The 26836-nt window shown below is 45.2% G+C and overlaps 5 non-coding genes across 5 annotated transcripts; 2 read left to right on the top strand and 3 right to left on the bottom strand.

The window, feature by feature from the left end:
* The first annotated feature begins 837 nt into the window (after window positions 1–837).
* On the top strand, window positions 838–910 carry trnav-cac (transfer RNA valine (anticodon CAC)). The gene has a single exon. It is a non-coding gene; the product is annotated as a tRNA-Val (tRNA).
* Window positions 911–2217: 1307 nt separating this feature from the next.
* Window positions 2218–2290, bottom strand: trnav-cac (transfer RNA valine (anticodon CAC)). The gene has a single exon. It is a non-coding gene; the product is annotated as a tRNA-Val (tRNA).
* A 607-nt stretch (window positions 2291–2897) lies between these two features.
* Window positions 2898–2970, top strand: trnav-aac (transfer RNA valine (anticodon AAC)). The gene has a single exon. It is a non-coding gene; the product is annotated as a tRNA-Val (tRNA).
* A 13407-nt stretch (window positions 2971–16377) lies between these two features.
* trnav-cac (transfer RNA valine (anticodon CAC)) lies at window positions 16378–16450 on the bottom strand. The gene has a single exon. It is a non-coding gene; the product is annotated as a tRNA-Val (tRNA).
* Window positions 16451–16748: 298 nt separating this feature from the next.
* On the bottom strand, window positions 16749–16821 carry trnav-cac (transfer RNA valine (anticodon CAC)). Its single transcript has one exon. It is a non-coding gene; the product is annotated as a tRNA-Val (tRNA).
* Window positions 16822–26836: the final 10015 nt, after the last annotated feature.

Raw genomic sequence — 26836 nt, 5'->3', positions numbered from 1 at the left:
AGCTCAGTGAGCTGTGTGGAGTGAGGCTTGGCTTCTGGGAGCTTCTGTGGACCGGTTCCTGGTCTGGTGGGTCTGTGGTGCTGCTAGCAGGGCGCTAGCTGTTAGCACCATGGACTTCACCAGGCTAACAAGGAAGCATGGTTTCAGGATGAAACCTGACTTCTCCTGCTCAGTGGAGGAGTGTGTCCAGGCGGTGGAGGAGTGTGTCCAGGCGGTGGAGGAGTGTGTCCAGGCTGTGGCAGGAATTATTGGATTGCGAAGTTATATGCCGGGATCAATTTAAAGTTGGGGGTTTTCTGAGTGGCGTTGACATGGTTTCAAGTCTGTAAGTTGATTTCTGAAGATTTTAGAGGCCCAGTGCAGAATCTGTCAGTGGCTGACAGAATGTGACATTTGCTGATAGACGCTGCAAAGTGAGCTGTAAAGCCCCTTTTCAACTAAACTGGTTCCGAATCGGGGCCGGCCCCCAACTTTGAACCGGTTTTTGTGTTCGCACCAACGCGTTCCGGCCTTGGCTCCCAAAAACCGGGGCTTTCGAGGCACCACTTCTGTGCTGGGCCAGGTCAGACAGATCAGGGCCCCGGCCACGCATCGACTACGTCAGGCCCTGGGGGCGGGGTTACATCTCCTCTGGCAAAACACAGAACCAAACCAGTGGCTTGTGGATTAAATGTTGTGAATGGTCAATCATCACGTGGTGTCAGGGGTGACCCACCGTCAAAGACCACGCTGCCTCTCACACACTCTTCACCTCCCACCAACACACTGCAGAACACACACGCTACAGCGGACCATTTGCCCGGAACAAGATGGTGGACACGCTGATGAAGACCACATGTTTCCGTAGTGTAGTGGTTATCACGTTCGCCTCACACGCGAAAGGTCCCCGGTTTGAAACCGGGCGGAAACAATCTTGTTGTGACTGGAAATACAAAGTTCACTGAAGCTGCAGAAATGTCATCATATCCCTCGGACTCTGATGTGTTACTACATATGTTGTGAAATCATGTAATTGATCCTCCTGATGCTGCATAATTACAGATTAATTACATGCACGTGACAGCGTAATTACATGCGTCCAATTACAAGGTTCTGTGGTGTGTGCTGGCCTTAAACTGACCCACAGGTTGATGTGACCCGCCCACTTTCCCACCGTAAAAACCAAAACACAGATGATAGAACTGCCGGGTCACGGAGACTGAAGAAATTTAAAAATCACATTGAAGTCTGCTCTGTGGCCAGTATTTCACCTTTCCTTTATTTGATCTGTCTTAACAAACGGAATATCGAAAAACAAACAAATTTTCATTTCTTTGTTTTTATTTTAAAAATCAAAAAAGAAAAAACCACTCATTTTTCAATATATTGTTTTTTGATTCTTAATTAAATATCAATTGAACGGAAGCTACACTGACCCAACGTTCAAACTTCAATAATTAAAGGTTGTATAGAGGATTTTCCATGGAGAGAGAAATCCAGTGACAGCTCGTCCTAAAACGCATTTAATTACACATTAAAATGTATGTAATTACACTGTAACGCGCATGTAATTACGCTGTCACTTGCATGTAATTATGCTGTAATGCACATGTAATTACACACTAAAATGCATGTAATAGCACTGTCAAACATGTAATTACACTATAACACGCATGTCTTTGCAATGTAACACGCATATGATTACACTGTCAAGCGCATGTAATTACACTGTCAACAAAGTTACAGTTGTGGTTTCTTACATGAACAATAGTCAAAGTATTATAGTGATATAACACAATATAACAGTACTGACAGGAGGCTGGAGGAGTGAGACAGACAGCCTTAAATCGCTTTAAGACAGACCTTTACTCTGAAAACAACAGTGTAAGCATGAGCCAATCAAAAGCAAGAACGACATAAGCCCCGCCCACCTGTCAAAAAGGGAATAATGAGTGGAAAATCCGTTTTGTCGTTTTGTCAATCAGAACGGAAAAAACGAGAAAACGAGTTGAATTCTCGTTTTTTCTTTTTTGCCCAAAAACGATTTCTGGAATCTCATTCTATCAATTTGACAGGAAATCAAACTAACAAAAGGTACCTTGTCCTTTTAGGTGCGACGGTGTCAGGATGATCAATTACATGATTTCACAACAAATGCAGTAATACATCAGAGCCCCAGCGGATATGATGACATTATTGATGCTTCAGTGATCTTTATATTTCCAGTCGCAGCAAGATTGTTTCCGCCAGGTTTCGAACCGGGAACCTTTCGCGTGTGAGGCGAATGTGATAACCACTACACTACGGAAACACTCGCTGAAATTTTCATAACGGGCGACCCTCGACCGCCAACTGTGCTATTTTCTTCACAGCAAACGGACGAAGAGTAAAGCCAGGTTTACACTTGCACGATTCTGTGGCACGCATTGCCACGAATCGTGTCTCAAACGGTCGCAAACCACTCGTAAAGTGGCGTGAAGTGTGCGTAAACCCGTCGGGACTGCGTGCCATGTCGGGACGAAAATTTTGAAATGTTCAAAATTTTGGTCACAACAAAATATCGCGAACAGGCCGTGAACTATGCACCAACTGTCCGTGAACTCCTTGTGAAGGCATCGGGACAATGCGGGAGAATGCGTGGGAGTCCTGGCCACCGGCGAGTACCCAGAAAAGGGCCCCACTGACACTGACGGGCGCATTCGTGAACTGTCCGTGAACTGTGCGCCAACTGTCCGTGAACTGGTCATGAACTGTGCGTGAACTAGTCGTGAACAGTCCGGGAACCTGCCGGTTCGTGACTCCAGATTGGCACACCTTGCCACGACAACATCGTGGCTAAAAGTTGTGGAAGTGTAAACCCCGCTAAAGCGCCTCTTAGAGTGACGTCACTCTTATCCGCTGCAAGATGACATAGGGCAGTTTCCGTAGTGTAGTGGTTATCACGTTCGCCTAACACGCGAAAGGTCCCCGGTTCGAGACCGGGCGGAAACAGTTCTTTATTTTCCTTTTACAGTGATAACGGACAGGTCTGTGCAACTCTGCCCAGATCCATTGAAGGGTTTTTGGTTTTTTTTTTTTTTTTCAGGCAGACAGACTCGTCTGTTTTACTGCTATGATTATTTTACTGCTTTGACAGAGGGACCTCCCTGCCTTGTACCCTGGTTACATCCCCCCACAGGACACGTTCCATTTCTGTCACTGTGGCTGGCCACAGGCGACACAGCTTCTGGTCCTCTTCTTCAGAGGCGTCTGCTGCGGCTGTGCTTGCTGCTTCTGGACGATCTCTTGCACCATTTTCTCTATTTCAGCCTTTGTCAGTGGAGCCTCCTGGAGCTTGGTGGTGGCGGCGGGGGGATTCACAGTGGCAGGGGGAAGTTGTAGGACTGGAACAGATGTTGTTTCACTGCCTTCTGTGAGTTGGTGCCACAGCTGCTGCGTCTCCAGTAATTTTTCTGGGCTGGTGTTCAGGGATGAGGAGGTGTTGACTAATTTAGCCAGATGTTTAACGTACCTTGAAATGTGCTGTTTAGTAGTGGGGTGCAGTAAATTGTTGGGATTTTTTTGCAGCAGCATGGACCATGGCAGCATATTCACTGTCCACCAGGCTAAGGTACTGTTTTTGGCCTCTGTGCTTCTCCAGGAGTCCATCAATGGCGTCCCTCATTGGCTGAGTCCATCTGGAGTGGTCCAGAACAAAAAGCAAACCTCCTGCTTTAATGGGGCCTGTTCTTGCAGCACGTGGAGATGCAGCGATTGGCAGGGGTGGGATGGCAGGGGGATCTAATGGAGGGGTAAAAACAAAAACAGAAAATCATTCAGTCTTTTGTGTCTTTAAATCTAGTTTTAAAAAAATAAAGTGTGTGTGTGTTTGCGTGTGTGAACAGATGAGCTGAATTACCGTCGACTTTGGCAGACTGGACGATTTGTGTCTCTGCAGTCGCCACGCTGAGATGTCATCCTGAAATACAGCATTGATCATTCGGGTTACATTACTTTCTTTTTTCTTTTCTTTTTCTTGGGGGGGCGGGGGGACATTTTCAGTCTTACCGGAGCAAAAGGTTCCTCTGCCATCTCAGCAGGTGGGTCAGCCGGTGTGTCACGGGGAGGAGACGGCTCTGAGGTGTGCAGCTCTCCCTCCCCAGCTGTTTTCTGGGACTTGTGTTTGTCCCAGTCGAGAGGGACGGGACGACAGCCGGGCTCCACGTACTGCAGGCCGAACCGCTCCCCAGAGTCTCTCTGGGAGACCAGCAATACCGGGTGCTTGGCTCGGCCCGTAACCTCCTCAGACAGAGTGTTTAACTGGACCACTAAGGCGGGGTGAAACACCGATGGCAGACTGACGCCGGGCTGCTTCAGGTCCACAAGCCGCTGGAAATTCCACCGAGCAATGCCCATCATGCCTTGAGCCTGAAAAAGTTCCGTGGACACCTGAGTCCCCGTGACCCACTTGGCCTGATGGCTGTGAAAGCCCTCCTGCTGAGAGGTGCCTCGCACAGGGATCCACAGAGGCACGGCTGCTCCATCCCCCTTCACGTGGTTCAGCTGCACCGTTCCACCGTAACGGTACAGGATCCCCTCCTCAACCTCCGGATCACTCAGGCAGCCTCTGAGGATGTGGACCCGCTGAATCCTCCAGATTTTAAGCATGGACGGCTTGAACAGTGGCACACCATCAGGATCACGTTCTGAGAAGAACCGGTGCAGAACGCTCTCCACCCTCGCTACCAGCTCCTCAGGTTGAGGGATTTTAGAGCGGCAATGTTCCTCGATGTGCTGCTTGGTGGGATTGGGGGGATCTATCCCACAGAAGACGTAGGCCTGCTTGAGTCTCTGTAGGTCGGTCTGATCCACAACACAAAAAGCAGCTGAGAGGAACTTGCAGAAGGAGCTGTGCAGTGGATGGTGCTCTGACGTGCACTCCCTGGTGAAGCGTCGCATGCAGTGGAACAGATCCAGCTTGATGGTAATGCCATCGTTGTACTTTCTGCGAGAAGCAGAGCTGTTTGTGAGGTTCCCAGAAGTCGCCTCAGTCACGATGGCCTCTGTGGTCTTCCAGGAATCCCAGATCTGGTGCTCTTGAGGCTTGGGATTTGGGATCCTGAATGCAGCACAGCAATCCCTGTCCACACATGAAGAGAAGGACAGCAAGGATATAAAATGTGCACAGACATGCATTTGGTGGATAATATTTTCTTATTTTTTTAAAACATAGACACAAAAGGAAACATAAGGTCTGGCTTTTACCTGTCCACCCACTGGTATCGGGCTTTTTGCTGTTCTGCAGAGACGTAGCGGTTGGACAGTCCCTCATACATCGGCTCCAAGGATCGGTCACACTCAGACTGCAGCATCACCCAAGACAAGATCATCCAGTTTTCATTCATGACCGCATAGGAGGACATCGTCCCTGAGGAGAGCACCACCTTCCGAGCAACTTTACGGGTGTGGTCAGCTCTTAAAACCTGCCCGAAAGTGCCTTGCAGGAACAGATTGAGAGTGCCCTCCTGCCTGCGGTACTCCTGAATGAGGCAATCCACCAGGTAGTGAGCGGTGAGCGCCACGCCGTACCAGCCATCCTGGTCATCATAGCCACCAAACGGAGAGGGGGTGTTTTTTTCTCTCACTGTCCCTGTGATGGTCCGCTGGCCATACAGCCCACTGTCTCCATCCAGCACATTCTTCACGGTGGACAGGTAGGACATGTGTGCACGCTCATACTTGAGGTGAAGGGCTTCATTCAGCTGATTGGCCATGTCATTGGGAGACTTCCCTGTGCGTCGCAGCTCATCCATGACAGTTTTGCAAATGGCTTTCTTGTGTGTCAGGAAAGCTGGAAAGATGTTACAGAAGCGACTTGGCAGCATGTCCATCCACTGTGGTTTGTCTGCAAACCAGAACTTCTTGCACACTTTGCAGCTGAGCCGAGAAGCCAGGATGTAGTACTGCCCGCTTGTCCCGATGATGACACGGGGACGGCCAACTCCTGCTGAAACCACCTGGGGACGTGGACAGCGGTAAAGACATGGAAGAGAGCAGGTGTTCCGGACTCTCTCCATAATGGCATGCTCTGGTTTCCAGATGAAGAATGGATGAAGCTGAAAATACTTGGGTGACGGTAGCTCATAGATGGCATCGATGAGCTCTGGCTGAGGGGGGTTACGCCACAAGGAGATCATGTTCATCGCATGTCTCACTGGTCGAGAGCCGGGCCACAGTCCCAAGGCCTCCATCTCTGTCTTCATCCATATTCTTTGCTGCTGAGAGCAGTTCCACTGCCGCATGTCCTGGTCATAGCCTGGAAGAGGGGGGGCAGCGGGCTTTTCCTGGAACTGGGCTGTGGGGGTCCCAGCAGGGGGGAGGGGTGGTGCTGATGGAGCAGCTGAGGTTGCAGCAGAGACTGCTGAGGAAGCTTTAACAAATCAAATGTCTTAGATCAGTTTTACCTCTTTTTATCCTTTACCAAAAGTAAAAATCATACTCTGAGAAGTCTTTACCTGGACTGAAGACGGCAGCCTGCACTGCTGTCACAGGCAACTTCAAAGCGAGCAGCTGTGGCGGTACTGGCACCGGAGCCTTGGCTGGAACCAGCGGGACTGGAGAACACAGATTTGATTCGGTTTATTAAGATCCTCATTAGCTTTTACAAAGCAGCAGCAATTCTTCCTGGAGTCTTGAAACTTTCACAAGTGACAATAAATACAAATACACACATAATACAATGCAGTGCATACAGTACATGAACACAAACTTGCACAGAACACACGACAACTTACATAATGCAAATACGTATAACAGTAAAACACACACTACAAGCTCCTACACTGAACCATCGTTAAAAGAAAGAATAATTAAATATACGACTGAAGAACTATCACACAGAAAGAAAAGATCAGAAGCTGACATCTGCAGAGCAGGGGATGTGTACCTGTATGTGAAGAGTTCGGGGCGCTGTCAACATCAAGCTGCTCTGGTCCAGTGAGCGTTTCTGTGTGAGGTTTTTCTGAAACATGAAAATACAACATCACAAACAGCTCATCCATTTGTCTTTTAGTAACAGTGCCTATGTGTAAACATAAAGCATAAAACACATGAGAAGATGGTAAAAACATCCAGGGTTTGGTGTGATAACTGATCGCTAGCTTCCTGTTTGAAGAGGTAAAGCAGACCTTCAGCTGGAGGATGTACTTCTGTTCTACTTCAGCATTTCTGAATATTTACTTTGGTCAGTAAGCAGACCGCTTTCATACCGAACCCTGAAGTGGGATAAAAAGCATGCAAGAGAACAACTTTGTACTCACCCTCCACGATGACCTTCAGCATTAAACAGAAGAATTGAACACATGCATTAGAACAGGCCTGAACGTGGCCAAACAACGACGAGCAATAAAAACAAGAGAAAGATAATCATGAATTCTTGTCGGACGCAACCTTTGACCACAGAGACGCCGGGAACTTCAGAACCTGGAAACACAGAAAAGAAATCATGTCCTCATTCTGACTGACTGTAAGAGACACGGCACATCAAAACCTGCTTCAGTGTAAATATACAGAGTGTGTGTGTACTTGTTAGTGTGGGATTTATGTTTTAACCTTGGGGAGGCATGAACTTTGATGGGGAAACAGAGAGCATCATCTTCTCCAGCTCTTCATCTTCTTCCATTTCTGTGAAAAATAAAACATGAGAGTGCTCATGTTTCCCATGCTTGCTTGTGGTCATACGGTCCCCTGCACAGCCAGCACACCTGGAGGACGAGGAGAGGATGCTGCCGCCGCTGGACCGCTCTGCAGCTGGCGTGTCTTCAGGTACTGCTGGAGCCTGAACATTTTGCTGCCTGGGACACACGCTTTCCTCAGGATAAACGCAGCGTATCCATCCCCCCGACTCTCCCACACATCTCTCCACATCTTCTTTGCATGAACCCCGAATCCTACCAGGTTTTGGCCTTCATCAGTCACTGGTGCTTCAGCCGGTCTCTCATTTAAATATTGAACTAGTTGTTTTATTTCCTGAAAAGTTCTGCAGTACTCCAGAAGTGAGAGTAGGCTTTCCTTTTTAGCACCCTCCGGCTTGAACAGTCCAGCTCTGTCCTCTTCCTCCACCTGCTTTATCAGGTAAATGACGTAGCCAACGTCATTTTCAAGCAGCCAGCGGAAGGACTGGCTCTTATATTTTCCAAACTGGAGCAGGTATTCCCCCAGAACCTCCTGCCTGTCGGACACATCTCCACCTCTCAGGAAGACCACAGAGCGGGCGTTCTCCCTGACTCTGTCCTCATTCAGAGGAGCCGATCGATCCTGGAGCTCAGGGTTATCTTTGATCCTCCGAGCTTCCTCTGAGGGGTCCTGTCTCAGAAAACCTGTCGGTCCTCTCCTGAAGCACACCCTCATTTTCCCGGGGAAAATTATTTTCCTCTTCATTCTGGACAGACAAGACATTAATTCTTCATTTCTTTAACAGTGTAAAGTGACCCATCATAAACAGAATCATCACATCCCTTCAGACAGAAGATGACAGTCATTACTAGTATTTGCTATACACAGGAAAATATATGTTGTGCAGTAATAACACAAGCAAATATACTTTTATGGAGAAACGTTAAGTTTAGTAGTTTAAAATAAACTTGAGCTCCCTAAAATGTTTAGTCGAGCTGTGAGCAGTGATATATGATTGTTTTGTTATATAAAGAGACTGAAACAGCAGAAAACAGCTTTGAGAAGAAGTGCAGGTAGTCTGGGGAGCTCACCCTCCCCCCACCCCCAGCATCGACACAGGTTCACACATACACCTTTCAACCAAGTCAACCTAGTATCAACACGTTCGTTGAATAAGCATTTCTTTATAATTCAGTCATGACTGCTCAGAGATACTTATACTACAGACACTCCCGCCACACTGTCGAGGCTTTATATTTAATATCTATGGTGGTCGACGGAGAAGGAAGAAGCTGAAACGTTACGGTTACACGCCATTTTAACTCGTTTAACGGAGATTAGTTTACCTGCTTCATTAAAACTCCTTACAGTACAATTAATCAGCTCTGTCTCGGTCCACCGTCACGTCTCCCGTGATCTCGTACCAGAGCAGATCCGCTCTGCTCGAAGCTGCACCGGCTTTCCTGCTGCCGCAGAGGGTGAAACAGCGCCCCCAAATTCTCGCTGGTGGCCAAAAAGTATATCGCATCCGTAGTGAAAAGAACTACCATAGAAAATGAGACCGGGCGGAAACAGTAAGCTTCTCTCTGGCAACGACAAAATATTTGGATTTTATTTTGTGGTTTTGGTTAAATCCGCCGCCATATTGGACCGGGCAGCACGTCTTCACAGTAGAAATGAATCAAACCAGTGTCTAGTGTGATAAATGTTGTGAATGGTCAATCACCACGTGGTAAATGGTCTACACTTATATAGCACTTTTTACACTGCATTGACAGAGCCCAAAGCACTTTACACTGCATTAACACCTTCACCCATTCACACAAACACATTCACACACCAGTGGAGGCGGCTGCCATGCAAGGCGCTCAGTCCTTCGGGGTTCAGTGTCTTGCCCAAGGACACTTCGACATGCAGACAGGGGGAGACAGGAATCGAACTAACAACCTCCCGATTGCAAGACGACTGCTCTCCCCACTGAACCACAGCCACCCCACGTGGTGTCAGGGGTGACCCACCATCAAAGACCACGCTGCCTCACACACACTCTTCACCTCCCACCAACACACTGCAGAACACACGCGCTGCAGCGGACCATTTGCCCGGAGCAAGATGGTGGACACGCTGAGAGACGTCATATGTTTCCGTAGTGTAGTGGTTATCACGTTCGCCTCACACGCGGGGGCCAGTCGTGTGTTGTGGGCTCAGACAGCCAGCCAATCAGAGTGAGCCTGCCAGCCACGTGGGGCGCCGGCATTCCAGCCAATCAGATTGCAGGGATTTGTTTCCATTCATTCTAATGCCGCAAGTGCGCGAGTCAGGGGCAGGCCCGTGAATTACACTTACATTTAAATATTATATTGATGATATATTTATAGAATTGAGAAGTCAATCCAAATCACTTGTTTATTTTACAGTACTGTGATTTTAATACTTTACAATATGTACAACAGGTTTCAACATTGGCTTATAATGTTAATAAATATATACACAATATTTACATTTAAAACATATATTTACAACAAAAACAAGAATGCTAACTTAAGACTCTCTGTGTCAAACAAATCAGAACAAAATAATACCTGTTCTGGGCTGACATGTGCAGTAAATATGTTTAGAAATGTAACATTCTTTTTTGGTGTTTTGGATGGATGGATGGATGGATGGATTTACTGACTTTGTGGAGTGGTCCATACTTTAAAAATTTAAATAAAGGCGCTGACAATTGAGATATGTATTAAAAACAACAGCAACAACAATGACAGCAACAACAACAACCACAACAACAACAATAGTAATAATATATAATAATATGAATATTAATAATAATTATGATCATCATCATAATGTTATTTACTTTATAATTTATAGTAATCTTTATTTGAATACCATGTTTTCTTTTCACACTTTATTTTAAACGGATCCTTCTGCAGAGTCGACTGGATATGGAGGCCACACAGATCACCTCCAGGGCTTCAGTGCAGAGCAGGACAGGACTGCAGGACCAGGGCTTCAGTGCAGGGCTGGAGGACTGCAGGACCAGGGTTTAGTGCAGAGCAGGACAGAGGTGAAGGATCAGTCCACCAGGTGTCTGTCGGTAACCGTAACCCTCTAAATGAGGAAAGCATTTGATTTCTGAAGTGTCTGATGTCTCTTTCTGACCCCTGTAGTTTAATGAGCTGCATCTGTAAGAACATTTCACACCTCGGGGGGTCTGATCCCTCAGAAGCTCTGCTGTGGGATGAATGGGCGCTGCAGGAGGAGCACCAGGGGTGGAGAGAGTTTCTGAAACAAAGAATAAACACATAGAATATAGAAAGTGTGTTGTAGGATTTAAGAACAAATGTGTTCTACAATCAGACCTGGAGCAGAGGAGTCTCTGGAGTCTGGAAGGAGAAACTTCAGCTCCGGTGGAAGAGGGACAGGGGTCTGCAGAGGAGCCACAGCTGAGGAGAGAGGACAGATGTTAGTATTTCACTGTAAATCTGGACTTTGTGAATGTAAAGTATGCACTGAGCTTTTGTAGAGTGCTTTATTTGTACCGTCTCCTGATTCCAGGGCAGCAGAGGAGGCCTGAGCAGAATCTCTGGCCGCAGATTGAGCAGCTGTAGAGAGGAAGACTCAGTTACTTCATATTATTGATACATTGTCATTTACAGTATTTACACAAATGTTAGTCCAATTCACACAACATTCAACCTTAACCTCTTCTGCTCATCTGTTTGACTTGTTAAATTTTGTTTTGAGAGGACTGAACTTATCGAGTGTTAGTTTGTAATCAGAATAACAATAAATGTTTGAGCAGAGGAAGCACTCACATCAAATGTTAAGTTGAAACCACCACTCACCACCTCATTCAATTTCACAAGCATGCTTAATAAAAATATAGCTTATCCTCAATGCAGAATGTATCAATTCATAGTCACTTGGACTTTTGGTAGAACAGACATGAAAGGAACCAAGCATAAAGTGACCGGAACGTGGTCATGAACGTTTGAACTCATGCACAGGACCAGAACATGTCCCAAAATAGTCCACACTGAATGTCTCTGTGAACCTGAGGGCTGCTGCCGCTGGGTGACTGGAGCAGGAGCAGAGGAATCTGCAAGATAAATCAAATATGTACTTATTACAACCTACACAAAACCGTGCACTTAGGTGGGTCTGATGGGTCCTTACAGATTTCAAAAAGATCAGTGGAGATGCTGAGCATTGACCTCTCCAGCTCATCATCTTCATCCATTTCTGCACATAAGAAAAAGTAAAAACACAAGACTGCTCTTTTAATAACATTAAAAGAGAGTAAAATGCTGTTGTGTAGCAAAATGCAATCAATTTTAAACTTCTGAATGTTTACTCACCCACAGGTTCAGCTGAAGCAGTGATGGAGACAGAGGTGGGGAGGGCAGAGAGGGGAGAGACAGAGGGGAGAGAGAGGGAGACAGAGGGAGAGACAGAGGAGGAGACAGAGGGGAGAGAGAGGGAGACAGAGGGAGAGACAGAGGGGGGAGAGAGGGAGACAGAGGGAGAGACAGGAGTGGGAAGAGGAGAAGAGGAGACAGAAGAGGAGGAGGCAGGGCCAGAGGAGAGCTTCTGTCTCTTTTGGAGGTATTGCTGCAGTTTGTGCATCTTGGTTCCGGGAGCACACTTCCTCTTCAGAATGAAGGCTGCATAGCCATCCTCCCTGCTGTCCCAGACCTCCCTCCAGGTACTGCTGGCTCGGGCACCAAACCCAACCAGCTGGTCATCCTCAGCAGCAGGAGCTGCACAGCTGGTTTTTGTGCCTCATACTGGAGGAGATCATTGATCTCCTGAAAGCTGAGGGCGTAGCGACGGAAGGACATCAGGCTGTCTTTGCTCGGCCCCTCAGTCATCACAACTCCAGCAGCCTCCTCTCTCTGCTGACTCTTGATGAGGGACAAAGTGTAACCCACATCATTCTCCAGGAGCCAGCGGAAGGACTTTCCCTTGTAGCTCCCAAACTGCAGCAGCTCCTCTCCCAGGAGCCTCTGCTCCTCTCTCCCTCTGTCTGACCAGCTCCTCCTTCACAGCAGCACTCCGGTCCTTCATGGATGGAGTCTCCTTGATTCTTCTGGCCTCATCAGAAGGATCCTGTTGCAGGAATCCACCAGGGAAAGTCACACAGACTCGGCCAGGAAAAAAAACACTCTTCTTCATTTTGCTGCAGAGACAGATAAAAAGAAATTAACTCAAATTCATTCCAAACCATTCAAAGGCATTCAATCTTTAGCTCATGTAAATATCCTGTGGGAAATTATATTCATATTTCACGACTATGATACATGAATGATGTGTTCTCATAGTTGTGGTCCATTACAAGACTTCAGAACCACAGAGCTTTATTTATTACTTTTTTGCATTAGTTACACAACCAATAAACTTGGACAAAGCGTAGTTTATGAGTAAAATATACGTTTCTGATTTATTTAATGCATAGACAACACCATTACAGAGGAGAAATGAAAAAATATGCATATCTACAAAACTTAATAGTGTATTAAACTGCAATAAATCAACTCAAAAACGTAGTAGACAAGTATGATTCCGCCTTAATGATAAACAAAGAGGATAAATGAAGCATTTACAGCCGGATATCCACCAATAAAACACTATTACCCATGTAGTGGTAAATTAAGTCCAAAAGTAATTAACAAAGAAGCCAGTGATGTTAAAAAGGTTGACATACGAGGGGGGACCCAAAAGTTTCCGGACTGATTCTATTAATAAAAAAATACAATGAATTTCCGACTTTGGCCGCTAGATGTCGCTACAGGATAGCCTCATGCATAACTGTGCCAGGTTTGGTCTTCCCCCGTGATGCGGTCAGCTGACAGTCACTGTTTATGTTGACAGAGTGACACCCCGCTCTTCGATTTTTCAAGATGGCGGATATCCACGGATATGCGCTCTGTCAAAACATTTTGTTTTTTATTGGGAAAACAGCGGCAGAAACACTCACCATGTTGCAGACATTCTTTAAGAAGGATTCTTAGGGTGTCTGAGTGGTTTGGGCCCTTTAAGAGTAATCAGATTACATCACGGAGACCAGGCACGCAGAGGACAACAATCCACTTCCAGAACATGGGAAAACGTCACAAAAACTGAAGAAGACGTCGTGGTAGATCCACGCAGGACTTTTGATGACATTGCAGAACTGATGGGAGTATTGTAGAGATCCAGACAGATGATCCTCAGGCGGTTATTAGAAGCAGTGAGACGAAGGCACCCGGAAATGGCCGCATCATAGCAGACAGCAGACCACAGGACGCCCCGTTACGCACAGAAATAGCACCAGATGTTGTGCGTAAAGCATATTTTTGGACTAAAACCGTGACCAGCCAGCCTCCCCACCGCCATATTCACCTGATCTGGACCCAGGCGACTGCTTTTTGTTGTCAAAGATGAAACTGGAGCGGCAGCGGAAAGGTAAGACAGGCATACAGGCGGTGGAGGGAAAATCGAAGTTCTATCTTTCCGGCACAGTTACGCACGGTCATGGCGACTCTTCTGAACAGTGAAAATCTCGGGTGCAGCGTTGTATTCAAGCCAAAGGAGAGTATTTTGAAGGTGACAGTTTCAAATAATTGCGAAGATTAAAAAATAAAAAGTTATAACTCCAGTCCGGGAATTTTTGGGTCCACCCTCGTACTAACACAACACTGTCAGTAAAATGCTGTATTTGTTGGGGAATTGCTCCGTAAATGTTGAAAAAGTTACGTCGTGTTAGCTAACGTTAATGTCAATTTAAGTCAATAAAGACTGTTTTGAACTGATTACGGACAAAATAGTTCAATTCAAGATGTGTAAAAATAAACAGTGACATAAATCGACCTAAAACACTATACCAAGACATTAAACATCACGTATTATTAGCCAGCTGATAAATACAGTTTTAAACAGACCATCACGACGAAACACAATGATTTAAACACTTCTACAAGCTCAGCCTTAAGTTACGATTTAATTGGCACTTTATACGTTTTATGAAGTAAAAATAACCAGAACATTTATAAGTCCAGTCAACTCCAGGAGGATAAAGTTGCTCACCTTGTTGTCGTGCTGAAGCCACAGACAGGAATGAATGCAGATGACGGTTCCCATTGGAATCAATGGGGCGGCGGCCACAGCGACTCCGGTGGCCAAACGTGTAACTGCACCCTCTTCCCCATTGTTCACTGCCATAGGGAGAGGTTTAGCACTACCATAGAGAATGAATGGGAACGGTTTAGGGCCGTTTAGCTAAAGAATCCCCGGCGGCCGCGCGGGAGGTCCCCGGTTCGAAACCGGGCGGAAACAATCTTGTTGTGACTGGAAATACAAAGTTCGCCGAAACTGCAGAAATATCATCATATCCCCAGGACTCCAACAAACTCTGATCTATTACTACACATGTTGTGAAATCATGTAATTGATCATCCTGATGCTGCATAATTACATGCATGTGACAGCGTAATTAAATGTGCATTACAGTGTAATTACATGTATTTTAATGTGTAATTACATGCATTTTAGTGTGAAATTATATGCACATTACAGCGTAATTACATGCACGTGACAGTGTAATTACATGCACGTGACAGTGTAATTACATGTGCGTTACAGTGTAATTACATGCATCCAATTACGAGGTTCTGTGGCGTGTACTGGCCTTAAACTGACCCACAGGTTGACGTGACATGCCCACTTTCCCGCTAAATGCTTGGCACTATTATCTCTCCCTTCATGTCACTCTGCGCTGGTTTCACTTTGTTTACCACGAGTAAAATTAGGGGATGCAGTCAGGTCGGCACCAATCCAAGTCGGCCCTGGCCAACTCGGCACTGCCCCCGGGATACAGTCAAGTCAGCATTAAAGCCAAGTCGGCCTCGCAGGGGGGCTCTCAAGTGGCCGAGTTGGTCGGTGCCGACTTAGCTGCTGACCAACTCGGCCAAAAGCCTCTTTCTTTTTTTTTAATCACGATGCGGCTGCGGTGTCATAGCGCACTCGGATGTAGGTTTTTTTTGTTGTGTGTTTTTTGCTGTGGCGAGAGCGCAGATTTGCATTTGCGCCAACCTAGTTGATGTAAACAACAGTGTAATATAATAAAATATTTCATAAAAATTTAAACAGCCGGACGCTGGACGTCTGTGCGGAAGTGTGTTGTTCCGCTGCAGTGAAACTGGACGCTCATTCAGCAGCTGTGGAATTCTCCCCTTCTACCACACTCACACTCAGGCGCTCACACAGCGACTGGATTGTGGACTGGATTTTGGTGAAGCCATTTGATAGCCTTCCTTATGAAGAGAAAATTGGTGTTAAACTCCAGGACAGATAAACTCCTAAGACTGAGCTGGTGCAAAAGTTGGGGAAAAGTAACAGGTCCTTTTTAGCTGTCCTGGTCAGACCAGGTGAGCTGCTGACTGAAGTGCTGTCACCAATAAAATGTCCTGCTGGCCACGCCTCTGGATGAAACCATCTCAGGGATGTGTCATGTGGTCACAAGTGGGCTTTGGGGATCTGTCTAACTTTGACAGGCCGTACAAAAGGCATGAAAGCTAATAGAATTTACATACAAAAAGAGACACATATTAAAATGTATGCTGAAAACGAGCTTCCCCTCTCTGGAAGACCAGCAGCCACATCATACATGATACATGATAATACATCAGAGTTTGTTGGAGTCCTGGGGATATGATGATATTTCTGCAGTTTCGGCTAACTTTGTATTTCCAGTCACAACAAGATTGTTTCCGCCCGGTTTCGAACCGGGGACCTTTCGCGTGTGAGGCGAACGTGATAACCACTACACTACGGAAACGTGACGTCTTTAAGCGTGTCCACCATCTTGGTCCGGGCAAATGGTCCGCTGCAGCGCGTGTGTTCTGCAGTGTGTTGGTGGGAGGTGAAGAGTGTGTGAGAGGCAGCGTGGTCTTTGATGGTGGGTCACCCCTGACACCACGTGGTGATTGACCATTCACAACATTTATTACACAAAGACACTGGTTTGGTTCATTTCTACAGTGAAGACGTGCTGCCCGGTCCAATATGGCGGCGGATTTAACCAAAACCACAGAAATAAAATCCAAATATTTTGTCGCTGCCAGAGAAAAGCTTACTGTTTCCGCCCAGTCTCGAACCGGGGACCTTTTGCGTGTGAGGCGAATGTGATAACTACTACACTACAGAAACACGTATTAGACAATTGAAAAACAAAATTGGCATTTTGAAAAAAGCATTTTTCAGAAACAGAGATTCAGTAACAGAACAAAAAAAAGGCTACATAAACTCTGATACTAAATGATAACGTAGTGACAATGTGCCTCATTTCCTGTAAATAATCTGAAATAAAGGAGCAAATTCAAAGTTTTGGGTAAAACTTAAAGACTTGGCTTTACTCTAAGGGGATACAGATACATGTTTTAATGTTCAAAGAAATCAAATTTTGAATTAATTTGAAAGACAAAAAGACAGATAATGGGGTAAATAGTTCATTAATCTTGTGCAAACACTTTATTCATAAATGCAGATTTTTTTTTTTAAAACCAAACCAATAGTTATTCACTGGAGGAATGAGCTCAACATTTTTACCAAATCTTTGAAATCAATTCTGGAGGTAACAAATGCATGGATTAATTTCTCAGCATCACTTTGAGTCAGCATGTTCCTAATTTTAAAATATTACGCAGGTGACAGAAGGAGGTCCTGCAGACCTGCTTAATGTGGGAGTTGAAGGATAAGTTCTGGTCAGAGATCACTCCCAGGTTCCTCACAGTGTTACTGGGAGTTAAAGCAACACCATCTCGGTGCGGTGTTACAGGTAAATGTAATTTTTGCAGAAAAGTTTGTCAGAGACAGTTTTGCTTTGAGACAAAGGTATTTTTTTTCTCTTGAAAGCAGTCACACTGGCATGTTCTATACCAGCGGTTTTCAAAGTGTGAGGCGCGCCTCCCCTGGGGGGCGCCAGAGGGTTTCAGGGGAGGCGCGGTGCGACAGAGAAAAAAAAAAAAAAAACGTGTGGGCTTTCGAAGCAGTGTGTCCTGTGAGATTCCTCACGCCAGGGATGGGAATCGACAACCGGTTCTTTTGTAGAACCGGTTCCTCATGTCTCGATTCCATGGAGCTATTTGTCTGTCTCCTTAACGACTCCGCTGATCGGTTCCGACTGAGTGCGTGACGACGTACCATGCGCTCTGCGCATGCGCTCACAGCAGCCACGGGGCAGCTGCAGTCCGCTCCGGCGCAGCTTCAGAGCCGCGGACCGGAAACTTTCAGCAAGGACCCTATTTTTCCTCACTCCGGAGCCCTGCTGCTTCACTCTGAACAGAAACGAGTCGGGTGCCAGATGAAAGTAGACACGTGTTCCTAAATCAGTGATTTCAAAATAAAATCTGTGTCGTGTTTTTACCTTCACAATGTTTTTTTGTAATTCTTCTGGTAGAATATATGACAAACAACGCGATCTAATCATTATATGGATTAGAAAAATGAACGATATTGTTCTTACTCATTGCAGGAAAATCAAAGACACCAAAATTGCACAAAACAAAGCTCCATGACCGGAGCGGCTGTGTTGCCAGATTGGGCGGGTTTCTGCACAATCAAGCTTGTTTTGAACCCGAGGCGGGTTGATGGAATGGCTATGTGTTGTGACGTGTTTTTTGAATGCAAATCAGGTCTTTACGGGTTTAACATGCATTTTCTACAGAGATGGAGGTTTGGATTCCTTTCTATTGTTGGTTGGTTGTAACAATATATTTGAGGCAGATCTGGCAACCAACATCAGCTGACAGCAGACACACCAAGACCTTGTGAGTGACAGAGCTGCAGAGCTGGACCAGACACGCAGGGGCATCCAGTGTGAGGCCGGTGTAATTTGATTTTGAGCTTTCCAACCTGGCATCAGGAAGAAGCTCCAGAGTTTGGCTGTATGTCACACCAAAAGATGAAACTGGAGCTACTTGCAGCTTGCAAAGTTTTCATGACATGGATATTTTTTTCTTCTGTTCAGGATGAAGATATTAAAGAGTTAATGCAAACACCCCATTTGTATTGTTTCATTTCTCACTCAATGAGAATCAATTGATAAGAGAATTGATAAGGAATCGTACCAATAAGCAGAACTGATAATGGAATTAGGATCGCTAAATTCTTAACATGACTGACAACTGACTTGTCCGATACCATGTTTTTGTAACATCATACCTGAAATATACCCATCATTCTTTTTCCTCAGATGCATCAACCAGTGCTGGGAGTGAAAGTACTGCGCAGCCAAGCAACGAGCTGCAGGCTGAACCTTCTGCCTCCTGCCTTCCTCTGTCAGACCAGGACCGTGCTGGAAGTCCTGTTCTCTACCAGCCATTCCAGGGTCATCCAGCGACACAGTGTCTCTGACCATCTCTGCCTCGTCTACACTGGTCTCCCTCTGGGGAAAGATTGTCATGTTTGAGCTGTGGCATTTTATTTCACTATCATGATGCTGCACCACCTGCTTCTCCGTCTTCAGAGTGACTGTGGTTTGAATTCTGTGTTTGGATTGTCTGACAAACTGTCCACAACCTTTCGACCCAAAAAGGACAGTTTTGATTTCACTAGTTCACAATACGTTCCTAGATTTCTCGATAGTCCAGTTGATGTGTTTTTTGGTAAACTGTAGGGGTGTAACAATACATGAATTTGTATTGAACCGTTTTGGTATGGGCCGTTCGGTACAGGACTGTGCACGGGTGAGTTCACGGGTCAAAGTTTGTTTATTTTTCCCCCGGATGGTGCGTGTGTTTGCGTTCTGCCGCTAGCATGTGCAGCTACACCTGCAGCCATGACTGCTACTGCTAGCAGCTTCGTCCATGCCTCACATGTCCGCGTGGCGCATTGGTCCCTGGGGTACGGTGGCCGACAGGTGCAAACGCGCTGCAAACACAGAAAACACATGCAAGAAAGAAACGCTGCAAGAAAAAAAATGCTGCAAGAGAAAAAAACGCCGCAAACACAGAAAACACCTGCAAGAGAAAAATGCTGCAATCACAGAAAACACTTGCAAGAAAAAAAACACTCGCAAGAAAAAAAACACTTGCAAGAAAAAAAAACGCTGCAAGAGAAAAAACCGCTGCAAACACAGAAAACACTTGCAAGAGAAAAATGCTGCAAATTCAATCCACAACGGAAGTGCGCCAGGTCGCTCCAAGAAGAAGAAGAAGAAGAAAAAAGTACGGAAGCCCTACAAGGACATGGTTAAATACTTTTTTTTTTTTATTTCCTCCGCTTTGCCGTGATAACGAGTTAATTTCAGTGGTTTATCGAGAAGTCGACTTATTTTTCCACGTTGTCTCGACAAAACGACAGTACGGTGAACCGGGAGTCCCAGTCTTTCTCCAGGCAGCGACGCTCCGCTGCCACGGACCACAGACAGAGGTGAGTTCAGCCTGTTTATGAGTTTTTTGTACTGTTACTCATTTCTGAATAACTTATATGATGCACGCAAATCAAACATCTGTCTGTCCAGCATTTGCACAGTGGAACTGCGATATTTAGCCTCCTAATGCAGGACCTGTGTGTTTTCTAGAGTCTGACCCAGACTGTGTCTGTTCTGGAGCAGCTCAGAGAACTGCAACAACCTCACCAGATTCACCAGGTCAGCTTTCTGTACTTATGTAATAATGAAAAACTGCTGTTTCCCTGCTTCCCATCCTGACAACTGTACTGTTTTGGTGTTTTTTCAGTTATATACAGATAGCAGAACAGCCACTTTGGCCATATGTTCATTACAGAAAAAAAGTCGTTTCAAATGAGTCGATGTTGACAGAATAATCAGTCACAGGTAATGTTGAGTTACAAGAGCAAGGTGGCTGTAACGTGCTTGATAAACTTGAGATGTATTTGGAAGTCTCAAACATCCAAATAAAATAGAATTCATTTACTAATGTTTTGTCTGAATTCATAGTGAAGCAAAAACGGCAAACTTTTTTTTGTTTGTTTTTTCACAAAATGAAATTAAAATGAATCAGTTATGGAACAGTAAATTAGAAATTGGGACTTGAAATGAACCAGAGTGAAATTTAAGTTTTTCCTGAATTGGGAAAAAAAAACGTATTGGACTGGATGCTGTCTGCAGGAAGGTTCTGCTGTGTTCCAGCTTTACAGCCGTTATCCTGTTGATGACAAGTCATGCAGCCAAGAATGCTTCCTGATTATATGTTTTTTTCTTTTGTAACTTCAGTTTTTGTTTTTACTGTGGCAGGTGGACAAAGATGCTGGTGGGATGAAGGATGAGGAAGCCCTGTCAAAGTCTCTTCCTCATCTGGAGCCGTGTGGAGGCCATCTTTACACTTTCTGCTCTTGCTCAGTTTCATGCCGTTTTATTTTCATGACAAAATCTTGTCAGATCCTGAATAATTTTATTGTAGAATATCATTTTCAACAAAGATTCTATTTTTGTATTAAACTGTTTGAAATTCAATCCAGTTTTTTGTAATGTCTTCGAGTCAAATTGTTTTGGTTCCTATCTATGATTTTATGAATCACAGCTGCTCCTGAGCCCACATGAGTGTCATGCATGAGGACACTGTCACAAATATTTGAGTACATCAGCCTCCATTTGAGGGTATAAATGCATATATATAGAACAATTAAACAGTCTTTTCAGGACAGTTTCATCTTTATAAAGAGATACTCTTCATAAAAACTGACTGACTCAACAAATTTATAGATCTTAACTGAAACATGGCTGTGGTGTAAATTTGGCTGTACCATAAACTGAAATGCCTGGTTTTAGGTTTGAAGTTAACTATTTGTTCCATCACACTGTTGTCACACAGGTGTAAGATTCAGATAAACCAGCTGACATCAACCTTTATTAGGCTACATGTCTGACATCTTGGTTGCTTTGATGTGTAAATAAAAATATCTACAAAAATGATAAACATTCAAGCATCAAGCTGTCCTATAAAATTAAATTATTTAACATGACCTAATGATGGTTTGACCTTTCAAAATAAACAAGCACACATGGATCTTGAGTGTTACTTCAGTATTAAAGAACGCCACAGCTGAGCCCAGCAGTGTAAGTTAAGCATATACAATGGATTTTTTCTTTAAGAAAATGGATATTTGTGAAGCATAGTTGGACTTAGAGGACATGCAAACATCCCACATTAAAACTGAACACATTTATTTGTTTCAGTGCATTCATGATATGTTTCATACAAACTAACACTGTAAAAAAAGAAAAAAATCAGAAAACAGGGGTGTATAAAACACTGGAAATGGAAGTGTGCTCAAAGCGGTAGGCTAAAGTTTTTAACATTGGCTGTTGTGGCAACAGTGTTGGTAGGTGGGGGTTAATCTGACTGACAGCTGTTCTCAGTAGGACCTCGGCTGTCTGTACAGTCTGGTTGCCTCAGCAGCATCATGACCTGCCTCAAGATTCAGTTTATTTATGACCACAAGGCAGAGTTGGTGAAGATCTGGATCACAGACAAAGCCAGTTTTCCAAAGACAGATGTCCTCTTCCAAGACAATGTTCCCTCTGTCCACTGGCTGGTGGCCGTCCTGTGCTCGGTAAAGTTCTGGTACATGATACAGAGGAAAGGTTTTCCATGGAAGGGATCGTATCTTTTAGCCCCTGGCTGGATCCCGGTGTTCCACACTCTCATCACCACGTCCAGTTCCTTCTGTAAAATAAAAAAGATACAAGACATCGGTCAGTAAAAGTGAATAAGTGAGTAAATGAAAGTGAGTTAGTGAGCATGTGAGTGAGTTAATGAAAAGAGATGTTACAGCAGAACTGGACATGACATTCAAACTACTACTATTTTCTTTCTCGCCATTATCAGTGTTCTGTGCATGCCAGACAGTTGTTTGATTTGCGTGCATCATATAAGTTATTCAGAAATGAGTAACAGTACAAAAAACTCAGAAACAGGCTGAACTCACCTCTGTCTGTGGTCCGTGGCAGTGGAGCGTCGCTGTCTGGAGAAAGACTGGGACTCCCGGTTCACCGTACTGTCGTTTTGTCGAGACAACGTGGAAAAATAAGTCGACTTCTCGATAAACCACTGAAATTAACTCGTTATCACGGCAAAGCGGAGGAAATAAAAAAAAAAAGTATTTAACCATGTCCTTGTAGGGCTTCCGTACTTTCTTCTTCTTCTACTTCTTCTGGAGCGACCTGGCGCACTTCCGTTGTGGATTGAATTTGCAGCATTTTTCTCTTGCAAGTGTTTTCTGTGTTTGCAGCGGTTTTTTTCTCTTGCAGCGTTTTTTTTTTTCTTGCAAGTGTTTTTTTTTCTTGCATGTGTTTTCTGTGATTGCAGCATTTTTCTCTTGCAGGTGTTTTCTGTGTTTGCGGCGTTTTTTTCTCTTGCAGCATTTTTTTCTTGCAGCGTTTCTTTCTTGCATGTGTTTTCTGTGTTTGCAGCGCGTTTGCACCTGTCGGCCACCGTACTGGGACGTTAATGTCATGAATTTCTGTCCACGGACGTCCGCGCGCAGGACAGATTTTGTGACCGCGTTGCGCGTATTGCGCACGTCGCGCCGGTACACGCATGCGCCAGAGCGCCACAGCAAACAAACCATGACAGACGCTAACTTTGAAAAGTGAGTCTGTGAAGCGAAAAGGCTGCAACTCCGTCTGAAGAAACTCAGAGAAAAGCTGGAGGACGGAGAGAGCAGACTCTGTCAGGAGGAGGAGAAGGGCTGTCACTGAAGAGAAAGCAGCGTGCGAACAATACCGCGGCTGTCGGGGGGCTCACTTATTGGGGGGGATGCGCGTGCCTCGGAGGGAATATGTCTGCTTTAAGTGACGCTTAAGGCATAGCGCCCCCACGCCTCAATGGTGAGGACAAGTACTGCATGCGGGTCGGCATCTTCATTAAAGTGAAATAGTGATGCGCAAATCATCCATTAAAATTGGCCTAATTCTGCTTATAATCCATGATTATGATCATACAAAATCAATAATAAATTAAAAGAAATACATGGGGGAAACAGCATTTTTCCAATATCTGCCCCCCTCAAAAAAAAAAAAAATCACAAATCATGTTTTCAGGTAGGCTCATGTCTCATCAAGGGGGGCTGAGACCCCCCTGGCCCCTCCATAGTTCGCACCCTGAGTGAAAGTATCTAATCGCTCGGGCGCCGCCCTGAGATTCAGAAACAGAAAAAAAAGGCTAAATGAACTCTGATACTAAATGATAACATACTGACAATGTATGCGCCTCATTTCCAATGAATAATCTGAAATAAAGGAGCAGAAAAACAGTCTAGAGAGCCGGGAAAGCTTCTGGAGGATGCGTGGATCAGTGCGCCTGCATGGAACGTACACAGCTGAGCCCAAATGCAGCAGAAGAGAAGAGCGTTGGCATCGGTGATGTGCCGCAAAGCGGACACAGACACGTGGACACGGGAAGCATGGACAACAACAAGAACATTTAGGTTTTGCATTTTGTTCCCTACTGTATCAAAACCGAACCGAACCGTGACCTCAGAACCGAGGTACGTATCGAACTGAGATTTTTGTGTATCGATACACCCCGAGTAAACTGTATTCTCTTTTGCAAACGTCTGTTTTTCAACAGTGGGACTTTGCAGGTTCTTCTCACCCCTAGTTTAATTTCACACAGGCTTTTCTAATTGTCACAGAATCAAAAGTTAATTCAGAGTGTCTGTGATGACCCTGGAGCTGATCATTGGTTCTGTCTTTTTCTTTCTGCCTCTTTTTTGATCCATTTGGATGGTAATCTTTGGTTTTCTTTCGTTTTTTTTCTCTGGTTTTGCTCCCATTTTATATGACTGGAGTTTATTTTAGCTGAGCAGTTCATCATTTTCTGCACTTTTTGTGTTTTTCCTTCACAAATCTTCATTTGAATTTCATTATGCTTAGAATGTTGGGCACTGCAATTTTTTTGCTCAGATTTTCAGGATGATTGATAAAATTTTATATGACCTGATCAGTGGTAGTACTCATGAACTGTCACATGCTTTTTTGTTTACCTTCTATTTAAAGAAAAAAATAAACCTATACTTTAATCAGATATGCAAAGGTGGTACAATTCAGTTAAATGTTTCAGGCTGTACTATATAATACAAATTAATTGAATTTTTATGGAGGAAAATATGACACATTACAATTTTGAAGTAACTCGCCCAACACTGCAGCATCATAATTTGGCACATCAGATTTAGATTGTGGATTGTGGTCAGCCACACTTTCTTTATTTAGCAGTAACTCATCAACTCAAACACATTGTAAGACATTCCATTTTACACTGTGTGGATTGTAAAAGAAGGAACATTAATTTTATTTGTCATGTAGAACTTTTGTTAACAAACAAAAGTCTGACCTCAATGGCTGATCTGAGGCCGCTGCCGGGCGGAGAGCAGAGCTGCTGGCTGGACCTGGTCTCCAGCACCCCGTCTCTGATCCTCCACCTCCAGCTGGCTGGAGTCTGGGGCGGAGACGCAGCACAGCTCCACGCCGGAGTCCTGCACCTCGTCGTCGTGCGCCACGTGCCGGCCGTGCGGGGTCTGCAGTGTGAACACCCTCTCCGAGATCTGGACGGGAGAAACGCACGTGTGACCTCTGACCTCTGCTGACTGACTGCGAGTGCGTGACGCTGCCGGTCCTCACCTGATCGCTGATAGGCTCTATGCACAACTCAACCACTTCCTGAACTTCAGGAGGCTCCTTGTTTCCTGCCTTTCATGAGAGGATGAGCTGATTAATGCAGGTGTGTCTGAAGTTGTTACAGAGGTCAGTGGTTGAGTTGTGCATAGAGCTTATCAGCGATCAGATGAGGACCGGCAGCGTCACGCACTCGCCGTCCAGATCAATTAAAAGGAGTTATGAAAATAAAAACAGGTATAATACAAATAAAGTGCCATGTGCTACTGAGTGTTAAAAGCCCACCTGAATAGAAGAGTTTTAAGCCTGGATCTAATTAATCAATCACATCAACATCAATCTTTGTCCTCTCTTTGTCCTCAGTTCTGAAGTCCAACCCCTCCCTCCAGAAGCATCTGGAACATCTGGACCTGAGTTGGAACACTCTGCAGGATTCAGGAGTTTCTCAGCTGTGTGGTTTTCTGCAGAGTCCACTCTGTGTTCTGCAGACTCTGAGGTCAATTGACTGTCTGTTATTGTTATAGAAGGAGAAATGTTTTTCAGCAGCTGATCTGAGACTCTGATCCTGCAGTGAGAGAGTGGACTGAGCTCAGCAGCAGCTGACTGGTGTGTGTGGACATGAGGAGGAGTGTGAATGTTGTGTGTGATGAAGATCCGCAACAACAGAAAAGCTCATTGATCAGGACTCAGTAATGTGGAGCTGCTCATTTCTCCATCAATACATCTGATTGGTTCCTCCTCAATGATTCTGCTTTCTTTCTCTCTTTATTCAGGTTGGAGAGCTGCAGTTTGTCAAAGATCAGCTGTTCTTCTCTGGCTTCAGCTCTGAAGTCCAACCCCTCCCACCTGAAGGAGCTCTACCTGAGTGTCAACCATCTGCAGGATCCAGATGTGCAGCAGCTGGTTGATCTCCAGCAGAGTCCAGACTGCAGCCTGCAGACTCTGAGGTCAGTAGATGGTTGGAGTGAGTCCATGCTGCTTTCAGCAGGTTTGGACTAAACACAGTCAGTGTGAGAACAAAGATCCAGTGTTTGACTCTCAGTGAGGCTGTGAGAGGAGAACGCTGAGCAGCTTCAGGATTGGACGGCAGAGGACACACAGTCAGCCAATCAGAGGAGCCACAGGCTTGTTGTGTTGGTCTGACAGTGGTGGTCCTTCATGAGCTCTGAGCTGCTGACTGCTGCTCTGAACAGGACTGAAGTCCTCACTGCTTCACACTCTCTGACCACCACCTCTCTTCTCTCTGCAGCTGGAAGAACGACTGAGAGCAGAGAGGAGACTGTGTGTCCTGAAGATCAAGTGTCCCAACAATCCTCCCTTTGATAGGATTTCATCATTTCACTCAAAAAATTGAATGTGTGTGAGTGTATGTGTTGATTTGTCGGTAGGTAAACCAGTCTGTCATCAATCCTCCATGATGTGGTATCGCCCCCTCTCTTTACATTCCGATCTCAGACAGGATCTTTCACCAGTCCCACAGTATCTGCCACTGTGTGTCAGCTTGTTGAAAATGCAGCTCAGAGCAGCAAGCATTCTTCACTGCAGTGTGTGTGTCTGCATGTGTATGAAAAGAAAAAAAAGAAA

The sequence above is a fragment of the Salarias fasciatus genome, chromosome 10 (genome assembly GCF_902148845.1).
Source record: "Salarias fasciatus chromosome 10, fSalaFa1.1, whole genome shotgun sequence".
Taxonomy (NCBI): domain Eukaryota; kingdom Metazoa; phylum Chordata; class Actinopteri; order Blenniiformes; family Blenniidae; genus Salarias; species Salarias fasciatus.
This window is presented reverse-complemented; position numbering and strand designations above follow the sequence as displayed.